This window comes from Grampus griseus, assembly GCF_964374135.1.
Source record: "Grampus griseus genome assembly, chromosome: 15".
NCBI lineage: Eukaryota > Metazoa > Chordata > Mammalia > Artiodactyla > Delphinidae > Grampus > Grampus griseus.
In genome coordinates, this window is record NC_139009.1 from 78,025,625 (window position 1) to 78,051,878 (window position 26,254).

The 26,254-nt window shown below is 46.0% G+C and overlaps 2 long non-coding RNA genes across 2 annotated transcripts in view; both read left to right on the forward strand.

The window, feature by feature from the left end:
• The window catches only part of LOC309833744, a 60,968-nt gene extending 37,340 nt beyond the window's left edge, over positions 1 to 23,628 (forward strand). The window contains exon 3 of the long non-coding RNA XR_014297805.1: positions 23,344 to 23,628. This is a non-coding gene — a long non-coding RNA (uncharacterized lncRNA). The remainder of the gene's footprint in view (positions 1 to 23,343) is intronic.
• LOC309833687 lies at positions 20,911 to 22,784 on the forward strand. Its single transcript, XR_014297797.1, has 3 exons — positions 20,911 to 21,165; positions 21,615 to 21,780; positions 22,386 to 22,784. It is a non-coding gene; the product is annotated as an uncharacterized lncRNA (long non-coding RNA).
• Positions 23,629 to 26,254: the final 2,626 nt, after the last annotated feature.

The following is a 26,254-nucleotide window of genomic DNA, read 5'->3' on the forward strand; positions in this document are numbered from 1 at the left end:
ATCAGTATTACATTGAATCTACAGATCAATTTGGTGAGAATTTACACCTTAAAAATATTGAGTCTTCTCACAGATATAGAGAACAAGCTAGTGCTTACTAGTGGGGAGAGGGAAGTGGGGAGGAGTAATATAGGGGTAGGGGGGAAAAAGGGTTATTATGGGATTATATGAAATCATGTGTGTGAAACTTTTGAAAATTGTAAAGCACTATAGAATTTAAAGACTCATTCAATTAAAAAAATCTTCTTAAAAATATTGAGTCTTCTAACCCATGAACTCAGTATCTCTCTATTTATTTAGGTTCTCTTTAATTTCTCTCAGCAATGTTTTGTAATTTTCAGTGTATAGATATTGTCCATCTTCTGTCAGATTTACCCTAGATATTTTATACTTTTTGATACTATTGTAAGTGATATGTTAAAATATTCAATTTCCAATTGTTCATTGAAAGTATACAGAAATACCATTGACTTTTGTACATTAATCTCGTACAGCATATCTTTACTAAAGTCACTTTTTACATTCCAGTAACTTTTTGTTTCTATAGGATTTTCTACGTAGATTCTCATGTCATCTGCAAATGAGGACGGCTTTACTTCTCTAGTTCCAATCTAGCTCGCTTTTATTTCTGTTTCTTGCCATATTGCTCTGGATTGAATCTTCAGTACAATGTGGAATAGAATCTGTGAGAGTTTCTGATCTTAGGAGGAAAATATTCAGTCTTTCACCATCAATAATGATGTTAGCTGTTAGTTTTTAGTAGATGCCCCTTATCAGATAGAGAAAGTTCCCATCTAGTCTTAGTTTGCCATGAGTTTTTACCAGGAATATCTGTTGGATTATATCAAATGATTTTTTTGCATCTGTTGAGACCGTAGTTTACTAGCGTCATCATTTAGCAAGTTTGAGTCAACTATAGAACATTTATCTCTTTTTACGTCCCTTTCCCCTCCCTGTTTATAGTATAATTGTCTTAAATATTTCTTCTATATACATTTTGAATCACATTAGCAGTGTTACAGTTTTTGCCTCAACTGTCAACATAATTTAGAAAAATTAAGAGGAAAAGGAAAGCCCATTGTATTTACCAGTATTACCAATATGTTTGCTTATTGTGTTGTTTCTTCCTTACTGACATTCCAGAAGTCTTTCTTTTATTGTTTCTTTTCTGTTTAGGAAACTTCTTTTAGCCATTCTTATGTGGTATTGATATATCTGCTAGTGGTATATAGTTTTTCTTTTTTTTGAAAATGTCTTAATTTCCCTTTCATTCCTGAAGGATCCTTCATTGGAAAGGACCTTTCAACCGAATATACAGTTCTGTGTTGGCAGTTCTTTTCTTTCAGCACATGAGAGTACTCTTGCCTCCATGGTTTCTAATGAAAATGTGCTGTCATTCAAATTTGTTTCCCCACAGGTAGTGTCATTTCTCTGTGTTTTCAATATATATATTTTTCTCTTTGTTTTTCTGAAGTTTGACTATGATGTGCCTCGATATGGATTACTTTGGGTTTATTCTGTTTGAAGTTTGCTCAGCTTCTTAAATCTGTGTGTTTTTGTTTGTGCTCTTGTTTTTGGCGAAACGTGGGATGTTTTAAGCCCTTATTTAATTGAGTACTTTTTCAGTTTTGCCCTCTTTTCCTTTCTTACCAGAACATGGATATCACAGAAGTTAGATCTTTTGCTATAGCCAGACAGGTCCCTGAGGCTCTGTGCCTTTTTTTTTTTTTTTAATCCCCCAGCCTATTTTCTTCTCTCTGTTGTTCAGATTGGATATTTAATGCTGTCCTATCTTCCAGGTCACTGTGTTCCTCTATTTTGCTGTTGAGTGCCTCCATTCAGGTGGGTGTTTTGGTCGTTGCTGTTGTTATTACTGTATTTTTCTGTGATAACTATTCCATTAGTTCTTTATATTTTATCTCTCTTCCTATTTTTTAATTTGTTTCAAGAGTATTTGTCATTGCTCTTTGAAGCATTTTAATGGTGGTTGCTTTAAAATGCTTGTCAGATAATTCTAACATCTCTGTCATCTTGGTGTTAGCATTTATTCATTGGCTTACTTCATTCGTTTGAGGTCGTCCTGGTTCTTGGTATGATGAGCAATTTTCTACTGAAAGCTTGACATTTGGGGTATTATGTTTTGAGACTCTGTATCTTATTTCGATCTGTTTTCACTGGCTTCCTCTGACATTGTGGGTGAAGGTGTGGGTGGGGGGGAGTGGCAGTGAGCTCTCTCATTACTGCCATGTGGGGTGGAAGTCCAGGTCCCTCACTTGACCTCTGTTGACACCCAAGGAAGGGGTCTCCTTCTTACTGCTGGGTATGGGTAGAAGTGCTAGGCTTCCACTGATAGCTACCCCATGTGGTGGTGTCAGAGTGCCTCGATGCTATTCCTCACGTGGCCTTGTTACCCCTGCGAGGTTAAAAGGGTCCTGACTCCCCACTAGTTCTCCCAGATACCACCCTTGCTCCTTGTTACTGCTGTGTGGGGACGAAAGTCCAGCCTCCCCACGTGGTCTCCACTGTTACTGGGGAGGAGCTTGTGACCACTGAGTGGGGATGAAAGTTTCAGCTCCCTGCTCAGCCTTCTCAGACCCCACCCTGGGGTGGGAGGCAGGCAGGGTGGGGCAGGGTGGTTGCGGCATGTTGCAGCCTGGTGATGATGGTGGACGTCAGGGCTCCCCTTGGCCTTTGCTGATGAAGGTAGGGCTGCAGTATTTTCTGTGGTGTTTGGCTAGAGTGGAAGAGTTATTGCCTAAAACTTTTCTTTCTTGCTGGGCTGGCCCTTTCCGGGCCATTTGGCTAGAGAGAGCAGGCTTTTGTGGGAGCTTCCTCTTTCTTTGCTCTCTCTTGGAATTTCTGGGTTCCCGGCTTCTTCAATACCTCACCTGGGAGACACAGGCAAAAAGAAACCAGAGAGCTCACCACTCTGTTCTACCCGTCCCGAGGTCCGTATCAGTCTGTCTTCTCTCCACCTTCCAGAATCTTCTTATGTTTGTATTGTATATAATGTCCAGGGTTTTTAGTGGTGGGTGGCAGGAGGAATGGATAATTATGTCTGTTCCAACTTCCTGGAAGTGAAAGTCCTCATCTCACTTTTAGGATGCATTTCAAAGTAAGTTGCAAATATTCACCCTTAAATACCTCAGCATGCGTGTTATTAATTACAGTTCTGTATTTGTTTATATCTTTCTTTTTTTAAGATAAAAGTTGTACATATGGGCTTCCCTGGTGGCGCAGTGGCTGAGAGTCCGCCTGCCGATGCAGGGGACGCGGGTTCGTGCCCCGGTCCGGGAGGATCCCACATGCCGCGGGGCGGCTGGACCCGTGAGCAATGGCCGCTGGGCCTGCGTGTCCAGAACCTGTGCTCCGCAACGGGAGAGGCCACAACAGTGAGAGGCCCGCGTACCGCAGAGGAAAAAAAAAAAAAGTTGTACATACATTAAAATGCACAAATCTTAAGTGGACCGCTTGATGAGTAAAACCCACCCTCTATCAAGATATAGGGTCTGGTCCATCACCTGAGAAATTCCCTCGTCCTCCTTCCCAGTCAATCCCTGTCCCCAGCCACCCCCCAGAGACAAACATTGTTTTGCTTTTTAGCATTCTAGGTTGTTTTGTTTGTTCTAGAATTCATGTGAATGGAAACATGCATCAGACACTCTTTTGTGTTTGGCTTTCTTCTTTCAACATAATGTTTTGAGGTTTATCCATGTTTCGTCCTTCATTCCTTTTTACTGCTGAGTTGTATTCCATCACACGAATATACCACAGCTTGTTGATCTGTCCTCCTATCGAGGGATCCCCGAGCTGTTTCCAGGCCCTTTTAATCTGAGCATACTTTTTAATGGTCTGAATAAACCTTCATCAGAACACAGGGTCATATTTGAAAATGTCACCTACAGCCCTGACATACTGAGTTTTGTAGTTTTCTGAAATGATATAAAGAATCATTCCTTCATTCGTTCATTTGTTCATTTAACCACTATTTAGTGAGCTTGTTTTCGGTGCCAGGAGTCATTCTAGGCCGTGGGATTAGCAGGGAAGAGGACAGACGTGTGCTATGAAGGAAGAGTAAAGCCAGACCCAGGGGTGGAGCCTGACAGGCGGCCCAGGGGTAGGTAGGATGTCATTTTAGCACCAGAGGTCAAGGGCGGACCTCGGAGGTGGGCAGGGAGGATTCTTAGAGAAGGTGAGGTTTGAAGACATGAGGACCTTTGTTTAAAAGTCTACGTTTGTACAGCACCTTCATGCCTGGGAATTCATGAACTTCAGAATTGACTTCCCCATCATCCCTGAAGGGTGGGAAGACCCAAGGCCCTGAGAGGAGGCAGCTGGCCAAGATGTGGCACAGGGAACTCCACAGCAGCCAGATTAGAGGTCTGTGCCCACCGCCTGAGTGTTGGTGAGCCCACCTTCTCCTTGGCTTCCTGAAGGGGAGCCTTCAGTCTCCCCAGCCCCTCTGCCCACCCCCTTCCCACTCCTGCAGGTGCTTCCCCAGGAAATGCTAACGTGGAGTGAGAAAGCCACGGCCAGGCTGAGGTCTGAGGGTTCCTAGTGTGTGTGTCCTTGAGCAAACCCTCTCCTGCTGGTGGGAGATTCTTAAAGTCAGAAGTTGGGGACGGAGTGAAACTTGGTGGCCAACCTCCACCCACATGTCCTCCTTCCTTTATCACATCTGTCACTACGCACCCCCTTAGCAGAGCTGCCGCTCCTGTGCTGACACCGGCTGGGAGCTCTTTCTGTTTTATCTTGTTTAACTCTCACACCCACCCTGTGCGTAGGTCTCTATTCTTACCCATGGGAAACAGGAGACAGGCATTTGCTGAGGCTAAAACAGAATGCTAAGTCAGGTCTGTCCGACCCTCACCGGGGTGCTTTGAGCCATTGCGTTTTCTTGTTTACTCAGTTCTGAGCAAAGGGGAACCCCTGCCCTTTGGGGATATGAAATTGTAGAGGTCGGTGGGAGGGATCTGGAAAAAAGCTAGAGGATGTGTCCAGGAGAGGAGTGATGTGCATGTCCATGTGGAGTCGGGAGAACAGGGAGTTTGATGAAAAGGAGCTGGGATTCAGAGTTGAAAAAACCTGGGTTCAAGCCCAGACTCCACACTAATTCCACGGATGGCAGGATTTGGAACAAATCCTTTAAGCCCTCCAGCTTCCACTTCCACATCTGTAAAATGGGGTAATAATGGTATCTCTCTCTCAAACGTTGCTGGGTGGGTCCAATGAGGCGATGCAGATAAAGTGCTTAGACGGTGCCAGGCTCACAGTAAATGCCCAATAAATGCTGGTTTGCTATTGCCTGAAGAGTGGCGGCACTACAGACCCGGAAACTTTAGATGCGGGGAAGGACAGCCGTGCGGTGCAGGCAGGGGCAGTGCTTTACCCAGGAGCGGGGGGGCCTGGCAGAACCCAGGCCCTTGCAGGAGGGTATCCGCAGGGACCTGGGCTTCCAGCATCGGAGGGATGAGTGACCTCCGGGGTGTCTTCCAACCTGGAGATGGCGAGTCTTTGCTACCGTAGCAGCGACAGCTCCAGCAAGGCAGGGAGCAGCAGCTTCTGTTGGCTCCCAGACACCCCAGCTGTGGTCTTTGGGAATGTGTTTATCCACCCCGGAGGGAAGTGGACGAGTGAGAAGTGAGGACTGGGCTTTGCAAACGCTGGCCTGTGAGCTCCAGTGCGCCCGGCGTGGCCACCGGGCCAAGGCAGTGTCACACGGGTTAGGGCGCGCTGCGCACTCACTGCATCAAGATGTATTTTGCAAACGTATTTTAAACAGATAACATCTCTTATCCTAATGTGCCTGTTGGCTACCTGCCCGTGAATGTTAGCCTCCAGGAGAAAAACAATTGCTTGAGCTGAGTGTTGGGTACTTTTACTTTCCATACGCTACTCAGGGGTCCTTGGAGTCCCCTTCACCCCAACACACACACACACACCACACACACACACACACACACATGCTGGCCTTCATACAGACATGCGGTCGTGAACCGTCGACCCCCTTCTGCTGCTACAGGTGTTCCTCCACCCACGTGTGTATCTGGGGATGCAGGACCTCCTAACAGCACTGTGGCAATATTTTGTGCTTTCAGGAAAAGTCCCCCGTGTACATGCACACCGTACATTTCCACATTTAACAAACTCCCCCTGGCTTCCGCTTCCAAACCCTCCATTCCCCTCAGATAAATACTTCAATAGTCCACTTTGCGATTAGTATTCAACATGGTGAGGCCCAGGGGAGGAGTGTCATTTCCCAGAGGTCCCCAGCAGGTTAGCTGCAAGGGCTCTCTGGTCCCCCCCAAACAAGCCAGGACACCATGGTGGTGAGGAGACCCTTTCAGCCACCTTGACCGTCTCCTTGAGGCTGTCGTCTAGAGCCCAGAGCTGACCAGAAAGGACTGCTGTGGATCTGAGAGCCAGCCAGCCAGGCACGCAGGAGGCCCGGGTAGCGGGGCCTGTGCTGCCCCCCATCAGCCTGCGTGCGAGTGATTTCGAGAGAGAAACGCAGGTGTGGGTTTGCACCAAGCTCCCTGCTTGCCCTCTCCAAACCTCATCGGGGTCCCCTCCCCTCCAGTCCAAGTTGGTAGTCCCTCTTCTTCCCCTCCCCCACCCCCTCTCTCCTTCTTCCTTTCTTCCTCCCTCGTCATGTCCTTAACCAGAAATGCTGGCAGCTGTGCTTCCTGCCCAGCGTGGGCCTACTTTCCTCCTGAGCCAGAAAAGTGGGCACAGAACAAATGCCCAGGCTGACCCCTCAGGGCCCCAACATCAAAGGCACAGGAAACAACTCTGTTTCCCTGTCCACCGACAGGTCAGCTGATGTCTCGCCAGGCAGCGCCTCTGCCCGCGGAAACAGCCCTGTTGGCCACGCCAGGCACCCAGATGTTTTGATCTTGCACGGCAGGTGGCCAATGTCTCTAACCTTTCCGTGTGTAAAACGTCTGATGAACGGGAAGGGGATTCCAGTCAGACCACGGAGCAGACCTGTGCAGCTGCCGGGGGATGTCTGCACCTGCCTGGTGCCCACGTGGACACAGGGCACACACGTGCACAATCACACATGCACACTCAGCCCATGTGCAAGCATTCATGCACATGCACTTGTGCACAGGTGCGTGCCGCACGGGCACACACACACCCACGTAGGCTCATCCACAGAGGGGTTGCTCCAGGCCTCTTACTCAGCGTTTCCCTACCTCATCGAAAAATAGTCAGAAAGACAAATACATGATATCGCTTATGTGTGGAATCTAAAAAAAAAAAGATACAAATGGACTAATTTACAAAACAGAAATAGACCCACAGACATAGAAAACAAATCTATGGTTACCAAAGGGGAAAGGCGGGGAGAGGGATAAATTAGGAGGCTGGGATTAACAGATACACACTACCATATATAAAATAGATACCCAACAAGGACCTACTGTATAGCATAGGGAACTATACTCAGTATTTTGTAATAACCTATAAAGGAAAAGAATCTGGAAAAGAACATATATGTATGCATTATATATATGTATAAGTGAACTGCTGTGCTGTATAGCAGAAAATAACACAACATTGTAAATCAACTGTACTTCAATTTAACTAAAAAAAGGTATAATCAAAACAAATCTTCCCCTGCCAAAAATAGATAGATAGATAAACAAACAACAGTCTCCATCTGGCCATCTGTAAGAGTAACCCAGGTTCTCTGCTGGACTCCTCTGACAGCCAGCCTCGAGTGGGCCTTGAGGGAAGCCCTGAGTAGGTGCAAACCTTCCAGAGGGGTCGAGACAGCCTTCAACATCTGCACACATCCACAGGCAGTTGGCCAGGCCCTCGAGGGCCACAGGGACACCCGTCCTTCACAGCGTGATAGCTGGGAGCTCGCCAAGGAGCCGAGCGCCAAGCTGGGCCCACTAGGGATTTAGCAGCAGGCCGTCACCCACAGCTTCTGGGATTCAGAGGACAGACTCTGAGACAGGAGCCTGCGTGTAGTGACACTGCGACAGAGCCCAGAGCCACAGTGCAGCCCTGTCCTTGAAGAAGCCGTGGGACCCTGCGATGGGCTCACCCCCGCTCAGGGTCCAGGGTCGGTGAGAGTTTGTTTCTCACTGAGGTGCAGTGAAAAGAGCAGACTGAGGGGTTTTGTTTGAAACCTGCCCTGGGGAGAGGTCAAATGAGGGGACCTGGAGCTGTGAACAGTGCCCTGGTCATGCACTGGCTCGCCATCCATGAACCCCTCCCCTTCCCCGGTACCTAGGGGGCACAAGTAACGGTGACATTTTAATGATTTCAGATTTAAAACATGTTCTCCTCTGCCTGCCTCCAAAAGGACTTTAAGAGGCTATAGGATTCACCGCTAACGTGTACTAATTAATTCACAATTAGATGAAAACTTCCGAGCAGAGGAGTGGGTTCCAGCAGGCCCCCAGACGTGAGGTGACGGCCACAAGTGAGCGTGGAACACGCCTCCACACGGCACGCAGCTGAGGTCCAGCCCCAGACCTTCCATCCTGTGGTCTTGACGCCTAGGATATCTGGCCAGGCCGTGGTGACCCGGCCAGGATTCAGGGGTATGGCGTCCACCTGGGCACCCAGCTACTTACCTGCTGTCTCTGGCTGCCCCTGGGGAGAAAAAAAGAACACAGCTATCTTACTTTTTAAATTTTAAAAAATATTTTTAATCGCTAACCCTTGCCCATGGTCCAAAGTGTCAGAGATTCAAACCAGTGTGTGGAGAAGAGTGTCCCTCTCAGCCTGACTCCCTGGACCCCCAGAGTCATCTTCCCCAACTGCTTCATGTCATTCAAGGTTCCCAGCAATCTAAACATGCCAGTTGACATTGTCAGGGCACAATAGAAGATACTTGCTTCGTTTTGACTTTGTTTAGTTTCAATACCGTTTTTGTCTTTATAGCTTTTGTTTTTTCTAAAAAAAAAAAAAAAAAGAAGAAAACACCTGTAAAGCCCATCACCTAGAGATGAAAGAAGAAACAAAATGTTGGCTATTTTTCTTTCTGTATATAAAAAAGTATTAAAAAAAAAAAGTATATAGTATTTTACTTTACAATACTGGGATCACAATATCTCTAGCAGTTTTCATTAGGAAATAGTCTTTTATAATATGCTTAATGTCTGTGTAATAGTTCACCTTATAAATGTATCATGAATTATTTAGCCACACCTGGCTGGCTTGCCTCTAATTAGAAAAAATTTCACGAAGTGTCACCACTGGGTGAGAGTTATCTCAGCCGATCCTCCTGACAACCCTGTCAGACAGGAATTACGATGATCTTCAGTTTATGACTTGGAAGGCTAAATCAACGACTCAAAGACACTCAGCTACTGGGTGCCAGGAGGGGGACTCTAGTTAGCACCCCCAGCTACACTGTTGCCCTGTCCCTGGACCCTTGTATATACCGTCATCTATTTTTGCCATCTTGAAGGACACATGTTAGCTTACTGTTGTTGTTTTATTTGATCTTTTTAAAATTTGTGCTTATTTTTTGGCTGCGTTGGTCTTTGTTGCTGCGTATGGGCTTTCTCTAGTTGCAGCGAGCGGGGGCTACTCTTCCTTGCGGTGCACGGGCTTCTCACTGCAGTGGCTTCTGTCGTTGCGGAGCACGGGCTCTAGAGCACGCGGGCTTTGGTAGATGCGGCTCGTGGGCTCAGTAGTTGTGGTGCACAGGCTTAGTTGCTGCACAGCATTTGGGATCTTCCCGGACCAGGGATCAAACCTGTATCCCCTAGATTGGCAGGTGGATTCTTAACCACTGAGCCACCAGGGAAGTCTCTAGCTTACTGTTTTTATTTGCATTTATTTTGTTGTTGTTGAGTTTGAGCATGTTTTAATTTCTTATAGACCATTTGCATTTAGTTTCCTTTAAAATACTTGCTTGTGTGTTTTTGCCTGTTTTTCTGTTAGTCTTGTGCTATGTACATACACACACACACACACACACACACATAATTACCCATTATCTGTCATATATGTTTCCCAGTTATTTTCTTGTCTTTTAATTTTGTTATGGTAATTTATGACTGAGAAGTTAAAAATTTTTTATGTCTACCAATATTTTCCTTTATGATTATTCCCATTAATTTTATCTTCAGGATGCTTTCATCCCTCCCAGGTGCAGATAAATGTTTATTCCTATTTTCTTTTAGTGGTACAGTGAGTTCATTTCCACATTTAATTCCTCCATCTATTGTTAATTTTCTTCTCAAAAGGTCAGTCCAGAAGTATACTTGAATCAGTTTGTGCGGGATGGCCACACCCATCACCGTGTTCCATCACGCCTGTTACCTGGATGAGCTCTTAGGAGATGGACATACCTGGTACCTGGGGCCAGCACATTATAGAGACATTATACTTCCACTGATACAACTAAAGGTACATCAGCTTTTAGCAATCCCATGCATTACTCACTGACATTAACTCCATGGCAACGAAAACTACCAGACTTTCTTTTGTTCTGGGGGTGAGGGTACAACGTTTAGAGAAACATTTCCACCAATTGCTATAAATTTGCATGTAACACTTCTACATAACTATGTCTATCAAGTAGATATTATTTGGTCTTTGGCTTTTTATCTTGTAGCATAATTTCCATTTAAATTCCAAGGTGTCAGAATATTCTGACACCTACTTCTCAGCCTTCAGAACCGTACATGGCTTCCCAGGTCACTTTGGTCCATTAGCTATTTCACATGCTACCTTTGGACATCTGGGTTATTCCCTAGATCTTATTTTCACACAGGCAGCTGACAGCCATGCCCCTACCCCGCATGTTCTTCTGTGTTTCATTTTTAATTCTCAGTGTTTTTACTGACATATATTCTGACTCGATTTTTATTGATCTTGTCGGTTTGGCCTCTTATTCCGTCCAGTTGAAATGAGCTTGCGTCATTCACGATTTAGTTATTTATTTCATTTATTGTCCCTCTGAGCTTCTAGTTGCCCACATATTTGACACAAGTGCCTTTGACATCTTTGTTCAAGGCTTTGAAAGCTGTGTCTACAGATGAGGAAACCGGGGCTTGGAGTGGTGGGGTGCCTTGACCGAAGTCACAAGGCTACTGTGACTTGCAGCCGAGGCAGCGGGGATCCAGGTCCCGTGCCTCCCAGGTCGGGGCAGTGGGGTGGCACAGAGATGGCCAGCACTAGGGCAACAGCCTAATGCTGACAAAGGCATTAGTTGTCACGGCCGGACGCCGAACTGTGTGCTTCACATCCCCGGCCTCAGCCCTACGGATGACATTGCTGGGGGCGGGTGGGGAATGGGGTTGTTCTTATCCCCATTGCGCAAAGAAAGAAACTGCAGCTCTGAGAGCGGAAGTGAGTTTCCTAGGGTCAGCAGGGAGCGGCTAGCAGATGGATTTGCATCAGCCCCCAGCACTGATACCCTCGACCGTGGTGCGGCTCTGATTCCTGCGCCATCAGTGGCGTCAAAGGACACTCCAGGGACACCATTAGGGCTGGGCGGGTGGAAGGACACAGCCGCTGGCACAGATCTAGGATCCCCCCCATCCCCGACCTCAACAAGACTTCAAAGTGTTCATCTTTCTGTTTGGGCTCTGTTTTTCAACTAGCTAGGGATCCACCTCATCTTATTTTCACCTGGTCCACATTCCTCCATTTCAAGAACGAGACTTTGTCAACTGCTTGGTTGATGTTATTTTAGGTACACAACGCTTACCAGATTGCAGCTGTTTGATCACAAAAGATTCCTGGGAGTTTGGTGGTAGGGGGCAGCGGTGGAGGACTTGAACCCATGTTGTTCCCCGTGTTCTTTTGTTTTTTTAAATAATTTTTTTTCAATACATGAAGGACCTGAATTGCTTGTTTTTAGTTTTTGGCTGTACCCTACGGCATGTGGGATCTTAGTTCCCCGTCAAACCCGTGCCCCCTGCATTGGAAGGCAGAGTCTTAACCACTGAACCACCGGGGAAGTCCTCCACCCCCATGTTCTTTTTGAAAAGTTTTCAATCTGCATGGTCAAAAGTTCTAGAATATTCCCCCAGGGATTACCATCAAGCAACCTACCCTTTTACAATTTTTGAAAATGGACAGTTTGCCCAGGGGTCAGCTGCCCAGTGTTTAATCACGGTGCTTCTTTGAGGTCATCCGAGGGCTTCCATCTTTGCCTGGGCTGAAGATGAACTCATTTAGCGTGTCTGGGTATCTGAGTGCTGCCTTGTCTTCTCACCAGCCCCGGGTTCTACCTTTGGAAGAACATTATAAAGAACTAGAAAACAGGGAAGCTAAATTGAAATTGCTGAATCTGACTCCTTTTTGTCAAGTCTTTACACTTCAGAGTCTTCTCCATGCAGAGCCCTGTCCCTTTCTTGTTCTACTCTTCCAGCAGCTTTAAAAACCTTCCTAACATTGTGGCTCCACAGTAACTGCTGCTTATTCTGGACATTAGCCCTTCCCAGGACTGTTCTCACAGGCACGGGCCCCTCATGCATGTTCTCCTTGATTCTTTGCCTCTCTTCACCTTTGGGTGCCTTTCTAAAGATTTGAGATCGCCTGTGATCACCCTTTGGGACCACATTGGGCTTTCTTCTAGGCATTTCCTTTCTTTTTGTCCCTCACTGGGATTAGTCGCTATTATATAAGCAGAATTTGGGATTTCCCCCCAATCTCTTTCCTCACTTGGGATCAGATACTCGAACCCCTGGACCCTCAAGTTAAGACTGTGTGGCACTAGGAAATCTTGCCCATCTTTTCAGGCTTCAGTTTCTTCATGACAAAATGGGCGTGATGATAGCTTTAACCTCCTAGAGTTGTTATGAAGGAAATAGTGCATAGTCGTGATCAATATCAGTATTATTACCTATCTGTTACTGAAACCCTTTGTGGTGACAATCGATAGAAATCCAACTCAAACTGGCTTATACACAAAAAGAGAGTCCACGGGCTCAGGGAATTTTCCCCAAGGGCTCACCATCAAACAAAGTCCAAAAGTCAATCGGCTTCAGGCACAGCTGGATCAGAGCCCTGTCAACGTCCCCAGGCTCTGGTCTCTCCATCTGGCTCTGCTGCTGCTTCATTTGGGAGCGAGATGGTGCTCCAGCCCCTCCCCCTGCCCGCCTCCTCCACCAGCCCCTCCCCCAACCTCCTAGCGACCCGGGCCCCCAGCCCAGCAGAGCCATGGCGAGGGTCAGGACCACAGAGCCTGGCTCCTACCCCTGGGAACTGGCACCATGCCCAGAAAAGGGGGAGCTGGGCTCTGAATTTGGGAGATGCGCTCACCGAAAAGCAGAGCTCGGGAGCCTTCCTGACTGGGAGTGATTTCACGGACACCTGGGCACCTCCTCCGCTCTGATGCGGCTGATGGCAGCTAGCCACTAAATGCTGCTCTTTCCAGCAAGACAAACCCCACCAGAGTGGAGAAAGATGACCCTGAGCCCTGCCCTCGGGTCCCGCTTTTTACTGCCTCCTTCACCCTGGCCCTGGCCCTGATGCTCGACTCTGACACCTGCTAGACTCCATCCTGTACTCCCCTCAGCTTGGTCCTGATGGCTGGTAATTAATTGGCTTTTTCTTTGTCCTTTAACCCCACCCATGCCTTCCAGATGGGTTTTCCACACCTGGCAATTAACCTTGGCAATCACCCTCAACTCTGCCCAGTGGGCCTGCTGGACCGGATTTTATGTTTGTTTGTTACTTCTCTGCAATGCACTCTTGGGCTGTCCTAATACAAGTCTGGTCACTCACTGTGGTTATGGTGTGACACCGTCACATACAGTGCCAGGCACCATTTTTTCTTTAGTAGCCTGGAATCCCTGTCCCCTGCCTTTGTGCAGCTGCGTGACCCTCTGTGACCCGACCTTGACCCCTGTGCCATCTCAGTGGATCAGGGAGTCCAGGTGCTGTGCCCCTCGCAGGGAAGTAGAAAAGGTGTCCACGGTGTTGTCTGCTGAGCCCCCTGCTCTGCCCCAGGGCAGTCCCGAGCCAAGCTGGGTCAAGCAGCCTTGGACTGAGCAACGCCAGCCCCATTCATTCCCCACGGAGACGCTTGACAGTGGAAGAGTTTCTGTCCTGGGCTGAACTGGCTCTCAGCTCAGGATCCAGCTTTCCTGTTGACTCCGTGAGCTTCTCTGTAGCTTCTAATACGTTTCCCTTTTTGCTGGAGTCAGCAAGAGCAGTTTCTTTGACTTTCAAGGACAGAGCTGACATTCTAGGGCTGTGCTTCAGCTCTTCTGGCTTTATAGATTTATTTGAGCTTTTTAAAAATGCCTACCTCTGAAGTTTCCAGTTAAACTCTTTCTGGTCGCACTAGCAAGTCTCCTGCAGCGTGTTCTTCTCGGATTTGGGTTCATACATCTTGCTTCCTGCCAGGACCCCACTGTTCTGGGGTGGATCTGGGCTGCGGTCCAGAAGACACAGTTCCGCACTCTGACACCATCTACATGCCCAGATGTTCCCTCCGTATACTTCCTCTCTCCTCCTTTCACTGCCAAAGTCACGAATTTCGAGCGAAAGAAGGAATGAAAACACCACCTGTAACACCGATTCCTTCAATTTCCTCCCCAGAACTTCCACATAAATAGAAATAGATTGGATTTAGACTCATAGACGCATAGACCATCACACTTGGAAGAAAACTTAGAAACCATCACAGGTCTTTACTCAAGTGCCATCTGTGATCGATTGGTTATGGCTGACTGGGTTTCACATCTGGACACTGAAAGGTGCTGTGAGGGATTCACAATGCCTGCATGGGCGTGGTAAAGGAAAGTACCAGCCTATGATCTGATGATTCGCTCTCCTCCGACAACCTGCTCTGCATTTTACAAATGAGGAAAACTGAGTTACACACATATTAAGTTGCCTAAAGCTATATAGGAAGCCAGGGCAGATTTGGGGATAGAATCTAGGTTGTCACACCTTTCCTAACAATGACAATGACTTCAGGTTGGAGTTCAGTCTATATGAGGTCATCAAAGTCTCCTTGCTGGTTGCATGGCGTGGTTTCTAGGCTCAGCCACTTCTGTGCAATGCAGCAGGACCCTGTGGATGCCTGTGGGGCTAGGGGCAATATTCATGGAGATCTTTCAGGATCACAGTTCCGATGCCCTAGGGCAGTCCAGGCGGTGCCGGCCCTGGGAGCTCACCCATTAAGTGGGGTTGTTTTATCAGACTGCAGCTGAAAACTTCAGAAACTACTGTCCCCAACGGAATATACTCCAATTCATTCCAAGTGGGGAGAAAACAAATAGCCCGGTGACCCTTCCCAAAGTGTTAAAGTTCCTTACGCTTGAGATGGGAAATCGGGTCCAGATCCAGACCTGGCATGATTCATGAGAGCTTGCTGTGGAAAGAGGGGAACAAAAGGTCTTCAACCTTCCTGTGAAAGCCAGCTCCTTATTTTTAAACCCATCCCGTTTGACTGTCAAGGTCGGAGCCTTCATAAAAGCCAAACTGCACTCCTAGAATTAGCAGGGCAGCATGCTCTAGGGTGGTGAGGACCCTGCAGAAGCAGGCAGCTGCAGGATCTGGGGTGTCCGCCTGCAAACATTCACTCAGCAAGTTCCTGGGAGACGGGCCTTTCTCCTGGGCCAGCAGCCCCAGAGTGGGCGTTCCCGATAAGGAACAGGGCTGCTGCTTTGGGGGAGGGAGTTCTTCTGGACTGGGGCCCATTCTCAGGACAGTTGTCAGTGGCCTTAGTAATGGGACAGCATTCTGTTTTATTAAAAGCCTGTTGCTGGCTGGGAAAGCTGTCTGCCTGCTGTGTGGGCAGGGGCCCAATATCGCTGCGGGCAATTCCAAGCCAGTCCTTCGAGCTGACATCAAACCAGGAAAGAACATGACTGAGTTTTAGCTGATGTAGCAGTACTTTTTCTTTCTTTCGTTTCTTTCTTTTTTTTTTTTTTTAACAGTTCTCTCTACCAGTTCCACTGTGTACATTTTGTGTGTGCGGGCATGTATGTGATCTTGTCAACCGGCGGCAGCTGGAGTTCACCCCTTGAGCACACCTCCCCTGGCTCTCCGTTTCTCCCCCTCCCTTCCCCCTTCTCGTAGCCTCACCCTTGCCTCACTGGCCTTCCCAGCCCCCAGCCCCCTGGTAGACACTGGAGCAGAGGGAGGCCCAGACTGTGGCCTGAGGGTATTTACAGGGTAGGGGTTGGGAAGGGAGAGAATTTGACTGCTTTGTTTATCTTCTGAGTCTGGAAACTCTACAGAATTCATCCATTTTCAAGGAAGCCTTCATTTGCAGGTTTCCCAAAATAAAAAATAAAAAAGGAGCCTCACTTCAACAGGAACCAGAGGAAGAGCAGTTTTCTCTGTGAGCTGATTTGTTTATTATTATTATTTTATTCTTTAACATTAGATTTGTTGAAGGTAGTCAAAGCCAGTCACTTTTTTTCATATTTTTATTTTGCTTTTGTCTTTTTTTGCCTTATCAGTGTAGAGGGCAAATACTTTGTGGGGAGATTGACATAAAATGCTCACTTGACACATGTCTACGGGAAACAGAGGTTTTGTGTAAACTTTTATGTTCGCATTTTCTGCTGAGGTTACAGATGTCTCTGGGACTCTTCCCTTCATTTGTAAATTGAAATCACTCAAATTGCCCCTCTTTTACAAATTAAAAGAAATTAAATGTGCTTCAACACAGATTTTAAAAATAATTTCAAAAAATTTATAAAAGCGGTTTCCAAATGCTGGTTAGCTGTGTGTACATGATTTCTCTGGGTCTTTTGAAAATTTGGAGCGAGCAGTGCCCATATCAGGTAGAGCATGTGAATTTACTGGCTTCTTTTTAACCCTGTACTCAAGCAGTAAACTTTTCCTGTAGTGCCAGAAAATGGCATATGTTTTGAAAAACTATTTCTAAAGATGGTCAGGGCAGATAAGGGGAATTCAGAAAAGAAAATATAAAATGTGTTACTTCACATGTGAACATTCAATTTCAACTTAAGGACAGACATTCCATTTTAAAAGCTGCTTTTATTTACCACACTGTATGAATCACTGTACTGATGTAAGCCTAAAATCATGTAAACTCACAAGTTTTGCCACATATTTTAATTCATTTTATAATTGTTTTCAAAATCTTGGGAAGAGTAATATATGGCACAAGAAAAGAGTGGTATAAATCATGTTAAATCAAGTGTACTTTTTCCTAAACTGTGTCTTCAAGGTATAAGATATTCAGCAAATTGGATTTTTTTCTTTTTTCTCTACTCTCTGCTTACTTAAGAGAAACCAGAAGATTATCTCTATGGTGAGGGTATAGAAAGCAGTATTTTTATTTTTTAGTTTTTTTGATGAGGGGAAAGCTCGATCCGCTGGCATAGTGTACTGGCTACTGTGTCTGTGGTAAATTCAAAACATTAACTCCAGGTTTTAATACTGCACATTCCCGCAGGTCACTGGGCCAGAAGCCCATCCAATATTGTCAGGCAAAGGCCCAAGATGAGAAACAAGTAAAACACAGATACGAGGTCTTTACTGGTGCAGCTAAACATTTGTAATTAAGAAAACTCCAGTAGTTCCATGGTAATCTGTTTCTAGATAAACGTAGTCGTAGCCTTCGGCTCCAAAGGAAAACCTCTTCCTTCAAGACACTGGGTGAGGAACGGGGAGAACTCAGAGAAAAGCCGTTTTCGGTGTTACAGACAAGTGTTTACATTATGAACCAACTTTCGATCCAGGAAAGAAGTGATAACCTGTTTGGGTTTTCCAAAGGAATTAATATCCTGTGGACTGAATACAGAGTAGGCTCAGAGAAACGTTGAATAATGCAATTGATCTCTTCCAAGAAAGCAGAGGGTGGAGTTCTGATCATAGGAAGCACCACTGACAGTATTTTTGTCTGCTTTCTGGAAAATCAACCAGGAAAGAAAATATGTCTGAAACATTTAAAAAATAGGCTGTTTTGGCATCTGGTTCTGGAACAAGATGGTGTAGATTCACTTTCCCTACTCTGTTTCTCTAAATACAACTAAAAACTCTGGAAGCTATTCAATAGACAATGATAAAAGAACTCTGAAAGTTGGAAAAGAAGAAGGTAGACTGGCAAGAATCCTCAAGACTTGAGAAACAACAACTTTTTGAGTTCCCTGAGCTTTTTTATCTTCCATGTACCCTGAACAGGGCACAGGAGAGGATTGCAACCTGGAATCACCAACAGGCTCAGGCAAAACAAACAAAAAACCCCAAGAATATCCTAATCTTTCTGGCCAAAGTCCAGGAGAAGGAAAGCACAACAGAGACCCAGTAAGAAGTTCCAGCCTCCTTTGGATTGTCTGCAAGGACCTAGGGTCCTTGCAGACAATCCAGTCCACTGGCAGCAGCAAAGCCCTGGACACTTCTGGCTCCTGGTCCAAACTGAGATACCATCAGGTGGTCTGAATCACCCACAGCTGCAGCAGCAGTTGAAACCATACGTCTCCTTGGCCTCTACGCAGTGGCATAAGGAGACCCAGGCCCACCAGCAGCTTCTTCCTCATTCTCAAAGGTTTCCCAGCAACAGTCTCCATACAAAATGATCACTAAGAAAACTGTATGGAGAGATATACTGAAAATATAATTAAAGCAAAAAAGAACTCTAAAAACGTTCAAGTAACCCAGAGGAAGTCAATAAAAAAGAAACAGAAGAACGATAAACAGAAGGAACAAACAGAAAACAAATAATAAAATGTCAGACTTGGGGCTTCCCAGGTGGCGCAGTGGCTGAGAGTCCACCTGACAATGCAGGGGACGTGGGTTCGTGCCCCGGTCCGGGAAGATCCCACATGCCGCGGAGCGGCTGGGCCTGTGAGCCATGGCCGCTGAGCCTGCACGTCAGGAGCCTGTGCTCCGCAACGGGAGAGGCCACAACAGTGAGAGGCCTGCGTACCGCAAAAAAAAAAAAAAAAGTCAGACTTAGTCCTAATAGATCAGTAATTACCTTAAATACAAATGGTCTAAGTACACCAATTAAAAGGTAGAGATTGGCAGAATGGATCAAAAAGCACGACCCGACTAGATGTTATTTACAAGAAACCCACTTCAAATTCAGTGACATAGGTAGACTGAAAGCAAAAGAAAGGAAAAACATATACCATGCAAGCATTAATCAAAAGGAAGGGGCTATGTTAACATCGAAGTAGACTTCAGAGCAAAGAAAGTTACCATGGGCAAAGAGGGAGATTACATGTTGACATATAGGATTAATCCACAAAGAAGATACAGCCATCCTGTGAACCAAACAACAACATATTTCACAATATATGAAGCAAAAACTAAGACAGCTGAAAGAAGAATGAGATAAATCCACTACTGTTGTTGGGAGCTTAAATTCCCCATTCACCTCCCACTCAGGACTTATAGGGCTACTAAAGAGAAAATCAGCAAAAATATAGAAAAGAAAAAATATAGAAGAATTCAACAATACCATCAACTGAAAGGATCTAATTGACATTTATAAAATGCTCTGTCCAGCAACAGCGTTTAAAGGGCCCATGGAACATTTGCCAAGATAGACCACATCCAAACTTTAACAAATTCGAAAGAATCGAAATCATATAGAGTCTGGCCATAATGGAATTAGAGTAGAAATCAAAACCAGGAAAATCTCCAAACTCCTGGAAACTCAACAATAAACTAAATAATTTATGGGTGAAAGAGGTGATCTCAAAGGAAATTTTAAAAGTACATAGAAAGAAAGAAAATGAAGATAAATATATTAAAATTTGTGAGATGCAGCTAAAGCAATGCTGAAAGGGAAATTTATGGCGCTAAATGCTTACATTGGAAAGCAGTTATCTCAAATAACTAATCTAAGTTCTGACTTCAAAAAATTTAAAAAGAGCAAACTAAACTCAAAGCAAACGAAAGGAAGGAAATACTAAGGAGAGAACATCAATAAAACTGAAAGCTGGAAAATAATAGAAAAAATAATGGGAACATAAAGATGGTCTTCAGAAAAACATCAGTAAAATTAATAACCTCTAGCAAGATTGGCAACGATAAAAAAAAGAGAGAAGACACAAATCACCAGTATCAGGAATGAAATGAGATACCACAACAAATTCTGTAGCCATTAAAATGATAATAGGAAAATATGACAAACAATTTTATGCTTATAAATTCAACAATTTAGAAGAAATGGGCCAATTCCTCAAAAACCACAAACTGCCAAAACTCAGCCAAGATTAAATAGATAATTTATTCAGCTCTGTAACTATTAAAGAAATTGAGTATGTAGTTAAAATACTCCCCCAAAATAATCTTCAGGCCCAGATGCTTTCCCTGGAAAATTTTACCGAACAGTTATTAAAGAGCAATTACTGCCAATTGTACACAGTCTCTTTCAGAAGATAGGAGAGGGGATTCTTTTTATGTGGTCATCATTTCTGACACCAAAACCAACCAGAGGCAGTTAAAAAAAAAAAAAGAAAAGCTAAAGACCAAGATCTGTCAAGCACTTAGATGAAAAATTATCAACCAACTTTAATCAAATACAGCAAGTTATAAAAGAACATGACACCATGACCAAGAAGGATTAATGCCAGGTATGTAAGATAGATTCACTATTTGATCAGTCAATATAGTCCACCGTATCAACAGATCAAAGAAGAAAAAGCATATAATCATGTCAATTGATGCAGAAAAATCATTTGACAAAATTAGATACCCATTAATGATGAAAAAAAAAAAAAAAACCCTCTCAGTACACTAGGAACAGAGGGGAACTATTTCAACCTCATAAACCCTACATCAAACTTTGTATTTAATGGTGAAAGACTTAGTGCATTCACTCTAAGTTCTGGAATAAAGCAAGGATGTTTGCTGTCATCATTCTTATTTAATACAGTACTGGAGGTTCTAGCCACTGCTATAAGGCAGGAAAAAGAAATAAAAGTCATACGAATTGGAAAAGAAGAAATAAAACTAAAACTATCTTTTGTTGCAGGCAACATGATTGTCCACATAGAAGAATAAGCTGTCCTCCTTTCACTGACTGCATTGATCAAGCAAGTGCTTCCACTTGTTCTGAGGGTGTTGCTGCAGCAGACAGAAGCACAGGGGCTGAGAGCACAGCTTGGGCGTGGTAGACCAGGTGGACACCCCAACTCCACCATTCCCAGCTGTGTACCCCTGGGCACCTTCCTTGACCTCTCTGAACTTTGGTCCCCTCATCTGAAATGGAGGTTATGGCAGAAACAAGAGCCTATAGTCGTGAGTATTAAGTGAGAGCAATGTACAGACAACTGAGCAGTGTACTTGCTGCAGGTATTACTACTACTTGCTGCTGTTGTAGGTGATCCTGCACTGTCTGCTGTGCTGCCCCCAGGACTGTCACTGGAGCCAAGAAAACTCAATTCTCCTGCTCAGTGGCCCTGTGACTTGTCAACTCACACATCCATTCTGAGCTTCACTGCAGAATGGTTATAAATGGTTTATTTATAACATGGTGACAATAACCCCTCTCTCATAAGATTCTTGTTAAGACAGGACGAAACAACAAATAAAAGTGCTTTGAGCACTTTAATAATAATAATGATAATGATAATAACAGCAGCTAAAAATTTTTGAGCACTCCCTAGCACCAGCACCATGGATTGCTTTTTACTTACAACATTTCACTTAATCCTTATAACCATGAGTTATTCGTCTAATTTATGTAGATTGGGAAACTAGTCCCCAAGAAGTAATCTGCCCAAAGACACAGCTTGTGAGCCGTAGAATCCAGATTTGGACCCCCAGGATCTGGCTGTGTTCTCATGCTTCCCAGAGAAAGTAAGCCAGTGAGGGAAAGAACAGCTTGGCCTGGGGCTCACTTCCACTGGAAAGGTGGGTATAATCTGTTGTGGGAGGCTCAGAGTGCAGTCTTTGACGTGCAGTGGGAGAGCCAAGAGTCATCCTTGGCGGTGGCAACTGGCTCCAAACTAGCAAACTGTCTGAGAAATAAGGTTCCCTCTAGTAGGACACCAGGTAGGATGTTACTCAGAAAGTCAGCTTTCCATTCCCTTGAAGGATTCAGTGATTAGACTGAGGCCAACTACGGGCCCAGGTCTAAAAATAACTCCATCCCTTCTAGCAAGGACTCAGTCTGAACTGAAGTCATTCTTTCAGGTGCAGAAAAGGAAAGCTTGACTGTACGTCATGGACTTAAAATAGGAGTGGGGTCATAGGGCCAGCTGGGGCTCACGGGTGCCAAGTGGGCAGTTTGTCAGCTGGTGTTTCCTGCTTTGGACAGCAGGTTTCTGCCTCCTTTTTTGAGTTGAGAAGGAGTGAAATTGTATGTTTGAAAAGCTCACTTGTTTTGCTTTCTCTCTTCTCCGCGTGTGCCCTTTTCATCCACAATAAACATTCGTCTTTACTGGGTGTTCATGCATTGTCCTGAAATATACTAGTTACAGAAATTAAAATTGGCTACTCTGCTTCTTTCTCCCTAGCTCTGTACGATGGATCCATGAAGTTTTCCTTGAATATCTCTGCCCAGAGTGCAACAAAGAGGCCACTAGTTGAATAATTCCCACAATCCCATGGTATGGTGGAGGTCCATACGTGAGGGGTGGGCGCTCTATGGAAAGGTCTCCTTTGTGAAGGACGGTAGGCTACAGCCTAAGAGCCTACCAATTCTAAGAGTCTGGGATTTGTTTCCTTTTTATAGCCTGGCTATATTTAGGTCAATGAATTGTATTCAAGATGGACTCATCAGTGCTTCAGTCAATGCATTCTTTCATTGAAAAGTTATTGAAAGGACTTTTGCTCCAGACAGGGTAGCATAAAGTCATTCCTCTCTTCTCTCCTCTCAGCTAGGGACAATGATAAACTCTGGAAACACTGCAAGAAACAACCATTAAGAGAGTGAAAAGGCAAGCCACAGAGTGGGAGAAGATATTTGCAGATCATAAAACTGATAAGAGACTTGTATCCAGAATACATTAAAAATTTCCATAAATCATTAATAACCCAATAGAAAAAAATGAGCCAAAGACTTGGATAGGCACTTCACAAAGAAGGGATATAGTTTACCAGTAAACGTGAGAAGCAGAGTGCACAGTGAAATCCCAAGGAGACACATCTACACGCCTGCCAGAGTGGCTGAAAATGAACAGACTAATAACCTAAGTGCTGGCGAGGATATGGGGCAAATACACCTGCCATCCACTGGCTAGTGGGGGCGTGAAGTGGTACCATGACTCTGGAAAATTGTTTGGCAGTATTGAGTGCTGAGTGTTGTAATACCCCCATGGCTCAGCATTTCTACCCCTCTGTATACACCCAACTGAAACACATACTTATTAACACTGAAGGCATGTACAGAGCTGCTCGTAACCGTCCAGTTATAGTAGCCAAAGACTGGAAACAACAGTGGAATGGATTAATGTATTGTGGTGTCCTTAACAGTGAAACTGAACAATCGAACGCAGCACACGGTAACACAGAACTGAGATCTTCACGCCCAGTGAGAGAACCAAGACAACCAAGAGGGTTGAATGGCTCTACGTACACCAGGTTCAAGAACAGACAAAGCTGATGAAGATTGAAGTCCAGACGGTAGTTATGTGGGGATGTAACTGGAAAGAGGCACAAGGGGTGCTGAGGTGCAGCTAATGTCCTGTTTCTTGAACTGGGCAGTGATTTCATAGGTTTGGACACTGTGAACATCTGTCGAGCTCTTATGCTTATCATTCGTGCACTTTTCTCTCTGCATGTTTCGCTTCAATAAAGAGTTTACTTAAAAGAATGTACTTGGGTTTGCAAAGTTGAAAAGAGCCACAAAACTCCTCACTGCCTCACAAAGAGTATTTTATATGCTGGTCAAAAACGTGAGAAACCAAGATGCTGGTCTCTCCCTCTGAGCCAATAAGCAAACAAATTAATAGAAAAGTAAGTGGGTTCACAAATGACTTACTTATAGACAGTCTACACCAAGTGTCCTGATATCTCCCATCCACAGACAGGCCAGGCCCCTTTTGACACAGTGGCCTGTTCCCCTCTCGGCCCATCTGCTTCACTGAGTCCATGGAGTCCCCGCCTCCAGACTCTCAGGCCTTGGGCCGCTCCGCCCATCTGCTCACCAGACACCATGACCAGGGACAAGGGAGTCTGGGCCACAGTCAGCCCTCCCTTGTCACTGTACAGCTCACTAGTGACCCTTTTTTTTTTTTTTTTTTGGCGGTACGCGGGCCTCTCACTGTTGTGGCCTCTCCCGTTGCGGAGCACAGGCTCCGGACGCGCAGGCTCAGCGGCCATGGCTCACGGGCCCAGCCGCTCCATGGCATGTGGGATCTTCCCAAACCGGGGCACGAACCCATGTCCCCTGCGTCGGCAGGCGGACTCTCAACCACTGCACCACCGGGGAAGCCCTAGTGACCCATTTCTTTTCATCCCATGCTGATGCCCCCTGACATATAGAATTGGGGACAGAATTCTTTGGGAATTTCCTCTCTCTGGAAACATCTAGAGAGCTTTTGCTGAGATCCTAAAGATACTAAGGCGTCTTTGCTGAGATACGTGGCTAAAATCATCCAGGCACTTTTTAAATGAGAAAAGAGGCTCTACTTTGGAAGGTGTATCTGGTGAAAGAAAGGGCCCTACGCGAAAAGGCTGCTTTGGGCTTCCCTGGTGGTGCAGTGGTTGAGAGTCCACCTGCTGATGCAGGGGACGTGGGTTTGTGCCCTGGTCCGGGAAGATCCCACATGCCGCGGAGCGGCTGGGCCCGTGAGCCATGGCCGCTGAGCCTGCGCGTCCGGAGCCTGTGCTCCGCAACGGGAGAGGCCACAACAGTGAGAGGCCCGCATACCACAAAAAAAAAACAAAAACAAAAACAAAACAAAACAAAAGGCTGCTTTATGTCCTCATGAGATCTTAGGGCTTTCCAATCTCTTACTCTTATCAATCCACAGGGTGAGAGGTGTTGGTGTAACCAGCTGGACATTTTTTACAGACCATCTTTGTGAGGTCCATCATCTCCCCTCCCCAGTAGGACGCTGAAGTTATGTTAGAGCCGGTGGGCCTTTGAGAACACCCAGCATAGACCCCTGGTTTGCAGAGGAGGGCGCCAAGGCCGAGGAGGGAAAGGGGCTTGTCAGCTGAGCAGTAAGAACACAGGTCTCCGGGGACACCTGGCAGCCACCCTACATTGGGGATTTGAGGACAGAGCGAGTCTCGTTGCTCCAAAATTAGCTGTCACCTCCTCCCCTTGGTTCCTTTTCTTGTCTTCCTACCATCAAAGTCCGGTTCCAGAAACCTCCTTAGGAAGGCCCAGGGAGCTGGCTGTGCCTCCTGCTAGGAGCGAATGGGCGCAGGCGGCCTCATCTGGGTGCGCTGGAGGAGAGAGGCAGCTGTGTGGACGGGCAAGCCAGAAACGCGCGTCCCTGAGCGGCCTTGCAGAGGGCTGTGTGAGGGCTGTGTGAGCATCTTGGCTTCTGCAAGTGTACCTCACCGGTTCAAATCCCACCCTCACCTCTTATCCTCCCTGGGCCCCGTCTCCCTGCCTGTGAGGCAGGGATAGTGGTGGAATCCACTTTGTCGCTTGCTGGGAGCGATGACTAGCGTGTGAAGCACGTAGAACAGCCTCTGTGATGCTGAGATGAGGGTAGATGACCACCCGAAAAGGCAAGGGGACATTCTTCCAATTTCTTAGGTGAGGAAAAGAGGCAGATGCAGCATTTGCTCAGGGAGGTAGAGCCTATCTATTGCCCAAGCTAACACTGTACCACCCGGCCTCTGGGAAACCCTGGCCTCTCGGTAGGAACAGCTAGGTATCCAGTGACCACATGATGCAGAGACAGAAAAGGGAGAGTCTGATGGGTGGAGCCCTGGCTGGGGCTGGGAAGGGTGCCAAAGGCAAACCAATGTCCCCTCCTTTACTGGTCAGCCTCTAAGGGATGCTTTGAACCAACACCCAACCAGGTGCTGGGGTCAGGGAGGGGAGGATGGAGAACCTCTCTGTAGAATGGGCAGGGACAGCCTGAGATGCTCTAAAAGCCAGGGAGGGACTTCCCTGGTGGCGCAGTGCTTAAGAATCCACCTGCCAATGCAGGGGACACGGGTTCGAGCCCTGGTCCGGGAAGATCCCACATGCCGTGGAGCAGCTAAGCCCATGAGCCACAACTACTGAGCCCACGCACCACAACTACTGAAGCCCATGTGCCTAGAGCCCGTGCTCCGCAACAAGAGAAGCCCATGCACCGCCACGAAGAGTAGCCCCTGCTTACTGCAACTAGAGAAAGCCCGCGTGCAGCCACGAAGACCCAACGCAGCCAAAAATAAATTTTAAAAAATTATTTTAAATAAATAAATAAAAGTCAGG